The 6,000-nt window shown below is 40.8% G+C and overlaps 1 pseudogene; it reads right to left on the reverse strand.

Annotated features, from left to right (window-relative positions):
• LOC130841745 (PABIR family member 1-like) overlaps nucleotides 1-4,756 on the reverse strand; it is a 39,027-nt pseudogene extending 34,271 nt beyond the window's left edge.
• Between the last annotated feature and the right edge of the window lie 1,244 nt (nucleotides 4,757-6,000).

A 6,000-nucleotide genomic window follows, 5' to 3' on the forward strand; every position in this document is an offset into this window, starting at 1 on the left:
AAGACGCTACCAGAAAACTGCTGGCACTAATTGATGAATTTAGTAAGGTAGCAGGATACAAAATTAATGCGCAGAAATCTCTTGCAATCCTATACACTAACAACGAAAGAGCAGAAAGAGAAATTAAGGAAACTCTCCCATTTACCATTGCAACCAAAAGAATAAAATACCTAGGAATAAACCTGCCTAAGGAGGCAAAAGACCTGTATGCAGAAAACTATAAGACACTGATGAAAGAAATCAAAGATGACACAAACAGATGGAGGGACATACCCTGTTCTTGGATTGGAAGAATCAACATTGTGAAAATAACTGTACTACCCAAAGCAATTTACAGATTCAACGCAATACCTGTCAAATTACCAATGGCATTTTTCACAGAACTAGAACAAGAAATTTTACGATTTGTATGGAAACAAAGAAGACTCTGAATAGCCAAAGCAATCTTGAGAAGGAAAGATGGAGTTGGTGGAATTAGGCTTCCTGACTTCAAGCTATACTACAAGGCCACAGTCATCAAGACAGTATGGTACTGGCACAAAAATAGAAAGGAATATGAATGGAACAGAATAGAGAACTCAGAGGTAATCCCAAACACATATGGGCACCTTATCTTTGACAAAGGAGGCAAGAACATACAATGGAAAAAAAGACAGCCTCTTCAATAAGTGGTGCTGGGAAAATTGGACAGCGACATGTAAAAGAATGAAATTAGAACACTTCCTAATACCATACACAAAAATAAACTCCAAATGGATTAAAGACCTACATGTAAGGCCAGACACTATCAAACTCCTAGAGGAAAACATAGGCAGAACACTCTGTGACATACATCAAAGCAAGATCCTTTTGGACCCACCTCCTAGAATCATGGAAATAAAATCAAGAAGAAACAAATGGGACCTAATGAAACTTCAAAGCTTCTGCACAGCGAAAGAAACCATAAACAAGACTAAAAGGCAACCCTCAGAATGGGAAAAAATAATTGCCTATGAAACAACAGACAAAGGATTAACCTCCAAAATATACAAGCAGCTCATGCAGCTTAATACCAAAAAAGCAAATAACCCAATCCACAAATGGGCGGAAGACCTAAATAGACATTTCTCCAAAGAAGACATACAGATGGCCAACAAACACATGAAAAGATGCTCAGCATCACTCATCATCAGAGAAATGCAAGTCAAAGCCACAATGAGGTATCACCTCACACCGATCAGAATGGCAATCATCACAAAATCTGGAAACAACAAATGTTGGAGAGGGTGTGGAGAAAAGGGAACTCTCCTGCACTGTTGGTGGGAATGTAAGTTGGTACAGCCACTATGGAAAACAATTTGGAGGTTCCTTAAAAAACTACAAATAGAACTACCATATGACCCAGTAATCCCACTACTGGGCATATACCCAAAGAAAACCATAATCCCAAAAGAAACTTGTACCATAATGTTTATTGCAGCACTATTTACAATAGCCAGGACATGGAAGCAACCTAAATGCCCATCAACAAATGAATGGATACAGAAGATGTGGCATATATATACAATGGAATATTACTCAGCTATAAAAAGGGATGAGATGGAGCTATATGTCATGAGGTGGATAGACCTATAGTCTGTCATACAGAGTGAGGGAAGCCAGAAAGAGAAAAACAAATATTGTATGCTAACTCATATACACGGAATCTAAAAAAAAAAAAAATAGTACTGATGAACCCAGTGACAAGGCAAGAATAAGGATGCAGATGCAGAGAATGGACTGGAGGACACGAGGTTGGGGGGGCAGGGGGCGAAGGGGAAGCTGGGACGAAGTGAGAGAGTAGCATAGACATATATATACTGCCAACTGCAAAACAGATAGCCAGTGGGAAGTTGCTGTATAACAAAGGGAGATCAACTCGATGATGGGTGATGCCTTAGAGGGCTGGGACGGGGAGGGTGGGGGCGAGTCGCGGGAGGGAGGGAATATGGGGATATGTGTATAAATACAGCTGACTGACTTTGGTGTACTTCAAAAACTGGTACAAGAATGTAAAGCAATTATATTCCAATAAAGAGCTTAAAAAATAAAAATATCGTGATACTTAAAGAGTTGACATTTTAAAGAACAAATTCTGCAAATGCTGCTGCAAGAGAGACAGAGTTTTTACATACAGGAAACATCAAGCAACATTGGAAAACGGCTTGAAAGAAGTGCAACAGTATTTAGTGATCTGTGAAAGAGGCAAGGCAATGAGTGTTAGAGGCCCAATTTAGGGAAAGTGGGAAAAGTGAGCAGTGGACATATGCAACTGAAAAGAACGGGGCGGGGGGGGGGGTTGGAGGGGATGAATTCAACTAAGACTCAGTGTAGTTCTACTCTAAATTTTTCTTCTTGTTTACACCCTACTTGTACTTGCCACAATAGCACAAAATACGCCCTCAGGAGATCACTTGGACACATTCCCTGACCTCGGGCATGTCGTATACCATTCCTATGCTAATTCTTTTTGATAGACAAGAGTCCTGGACTTGGTCCACTTTGTGGGTTAACTCCTACTAGATAAATATGCAACTGCTCCTCACCTTTCTGTACAAAATTCACGTCCTGCATCAGGATCTTAAGCTATGGAATTCAACACTGTAACCATGCTCTAACATGATAAAAATAAAAATTTCAAATCCTCTGCAGAACAAAGCGAAGTATGAAGGGATAACTGTGATCACTCTCTTTGCTTCCAGAACTTTGAGGATTGAGAAAAAGGGGCCTGGTTCCCCCACCCCCGCCGCAGCACTTAATATATTAAACAGGATCCCCATGTTCCTTCAAATATATATCCTCCATCATCTATGTATTTGCAACTTGTTTCTTCATTTCATAAAGCCTTTCAATAAAATGAACATTCTCCGCAAGTGTTTTCTTCTACTTGCAGAGTGCACCCATAACAATTCACTTATTCACACAACAGAATTTAGAGTAGAATCCTGAATTAACATCATGTTTTGTTCTCAGTACAACATGCAGAGATGCCCCTACCCTTAATTTTTCTATCTACCTATTTAAAAAGGTAATGTATTATTTTCTGGTCACTCAGTTTGCTTTTAATTTTGTTACAACATATTCTCCCTTAGCTCAAATGACCAGAAAGCTGCATTTGTTTAGTTAATCAGCTTAGTTATTGATTAGTAGTGGATAAAGCACTAGCCTAGGGGTCTGGAGACACAGCTTCCTAGTACTGGCTCTACTACTGACTTTGACATTTTGGAGATTTATGCGCCTGTTTCCCCATATATTAAACAAGGAAGATAGATCTGGTCTCTTAAGTTCCTTTCTAACAGTTGTGAATTACAGCTATCACTTAGGATGATGCCAGCAAAAGATGAGGAGCAAACTTAATAACATATGTAGTGAATGCATTTTTCAGACATTTTTACAATACTAAGAAAACCTGATGATGTGCGATCCAAGATCTCACTTTAAAATTCTATCTTAAGAAATAAAAGACTTGAGTCACACCAGATCTTTGGATATGTGCAGGAAATACAGTTAACCATCAGTCAGCTAAATCTTTTAAATCTTTTTCACCATCAAATCTCTAAAGAGCCTTTTTAGACATTTCCTCCGCTCATATTAGCTCCTCCTCGAAAATCCCCACACAGTTTTAATATACTGCATATCCGCATATAATATACTGCATGTACACAAATATACTACATATCTATGTATTGTATTTATATCTGTGCTTTATACATATGAGAAAAAACCCCAAGAACTAAGTAGGGGTAATATTGGCCATTGAGAATGCAAAATTTAGATCAAGTTTCTGTGACACGTAAACTTTTTGTTCAAATAAAAACTAAGTGTAAAACGGGCCCAAGCTTATTTGCTTGACAACAATTTCCATTCCAAGTGTGCTGAAGGTGAAGGTCAGAGGTGACAAAGCAGCCGAGAGAATGACAAAAATTACAGTCATTACAGAAGATCTGGAGGCGAGGGTAGGGAGTGCACAGTTTCTTCAAAGGAGTGGGCAAGAGATAGAGTGAAGTTAGAAAAAGTCGTGCTCCACACCTGTCCTGATGAACTGTCAGAAGAGGACGTTCAGGTTCCTGTGTGCTCTCGCCCTCCGGCCAACCCATCTCTCCCCCACCCCGCCCCCAGGCTGAGGGTGGGATCTTCCGGACACCAGGAACAACCGAGATACCTGCAGAACCTCGCTGAATAAAGCGGTGAGAATGCTATTTGGAAGTCACTTTTTTTGCAATTCTTGCCAACCTCCCCCGCCCCCGCTTGCCTCCTCCAGTATCTCAATCCTGCTCACCCAAGCCCATTGATCAAAGGGACGCTGTTGGATCTTCTCAGTGTGTTGTCTCCTGTGGTGGTTGAACTCGGCAGCAGCTCCAAGTCTAGTTCCATTTTCTCCTGTACCACGTCCGTGCTGAAGCTTAGTTTGGAGCTCTCAAGGTTTTCTGGCTCCCGTTCACATGGGAACAAGTCAAAGTGAGGAGATGATGCAGGGAGAGAGGAAATAGGGGGAAAAGAGAAGAGAGGAGGAAGCTCTTAGACGAGTACATGCTCACTTTTGCAGTCCTACCATCCCTAACACCAGTGGGCACAAAGGGGCTCCGACCCTTCTAACTCCCAAGCTCGGGGCACCTAACACTGAGATCCTCCACCTCCAAGCCTGTAATGAAAATGACGAATTTATCTTAATCTGTGAATCCTTCTCCTTTATTTCTCTCGACCAAGGAAAGCCTGGGTAAGCCTTTCCCGCCCAAACAAAAACTACAAGCTGCTGCCTTGGAACATCATTTGGGCACCGCCCCTCTGCGCATGCGTGCTGTGTCCCGCCAGCTGACGCAGGTTTACTACGCAAACAATGAGCGCCTGTGTCAGCCTGGCTAGGGGCGCGGCAGTGAGGGAGCCGTCTTTCTCCCCAAGCCCGGTTCTCCCTTCTCTCTCCCTAGTGCAGACTCACCTTCGTTGTTCTTCTGCTCCTGTGTTAACCCTGGTATGGTTTCGTTAACCATTATTTAGGAAAGAAAGGATTGACTTAAGGTTTATGGGAGCGCCATCCTTTCTGTCCTAAGTATAATACTCAAGTTTTCTCAGTTTTGGTTAGCCCATTGTACCCTTATGACTGAGGCCAGCAAGCTTGTTACCTCCCATGACGATTTTTTCCATCCTGTTACAAGAGACATCCTATAACTTTGCAATTTAAAAAAACACTAAAGCCTGGGGGTGGGGGCGGGGACACTTCTAAGTGTTTAGGGACCACCTGCTCCCAAAGGGTTCTGGTAAGGCGCTAACACAATTGAACCAATTGCACAAACAAATCATTGTTTTCCGTGTGTGTGTGTGTGTGTGTGTGTGTGTGTGTGTGTGTGTTTTACGATAATCATACAGTGTATATTTTTACACTGAATAAAACTTAACTCCTCAAAGCTATTCATTTAAGAAAAAAATTGGGGTTAAAGCAGGGAGGCTTATTTTCTTAAAACAAAATCTCAGGATTTAGTACACATTCAAATCAGTGTTTCCATTTAACAATGCTGTCATGGCTCGAAACATTCTAAGAACTGCTCTTTTAGAATTTTTCACCACCAGTTAATGAGCCACATCCAGTACTGAAATCTTAACTCCACGCTAATAATTTTGAACACATTTTAGGAACCATATAGAGAACTGGCAGAGAAGGCAAGTGAAACGAGTAAAATGGGAGTTATTAATTAAAACAGTCATAACATGGTATAGCACTTTACAGTTTACAAAATATGTTTTCACATACTTATCTCAAGTGGTTCAATCATTAACCCTGCTCAGCTAATCAGTGGTGAATTTAAAATAATGGGACTATCTTGAAACAGTTCATGACAAGTTCATGTCATCACATGCAAGATCATAATCATTCTTCATTCATTCTGAGAATAGAATAAGTGTAATTATATTAGTCAGAATTAGGTTACCTAAATCCTAGACATGAGGACGATTTGGAGTATCCATTCCTGATATGACAGGTTAACA

Source organism: Hippopotamus amphibius, chromosome X (genome assembly GCF_030028045.1).
Source record: "Hippopotamus amphibius kiboko isolate mHipAmp2 chromosome X, mHipAmp2.hap2, whole genome shotgun sequence".
Lineage (NCBI taxonomy): Eukaryota > Metazoa > Chordata > Mammalia > Artiodactyla > Hippopotamidae > Hippopotamus > Hippopotamus amphibius.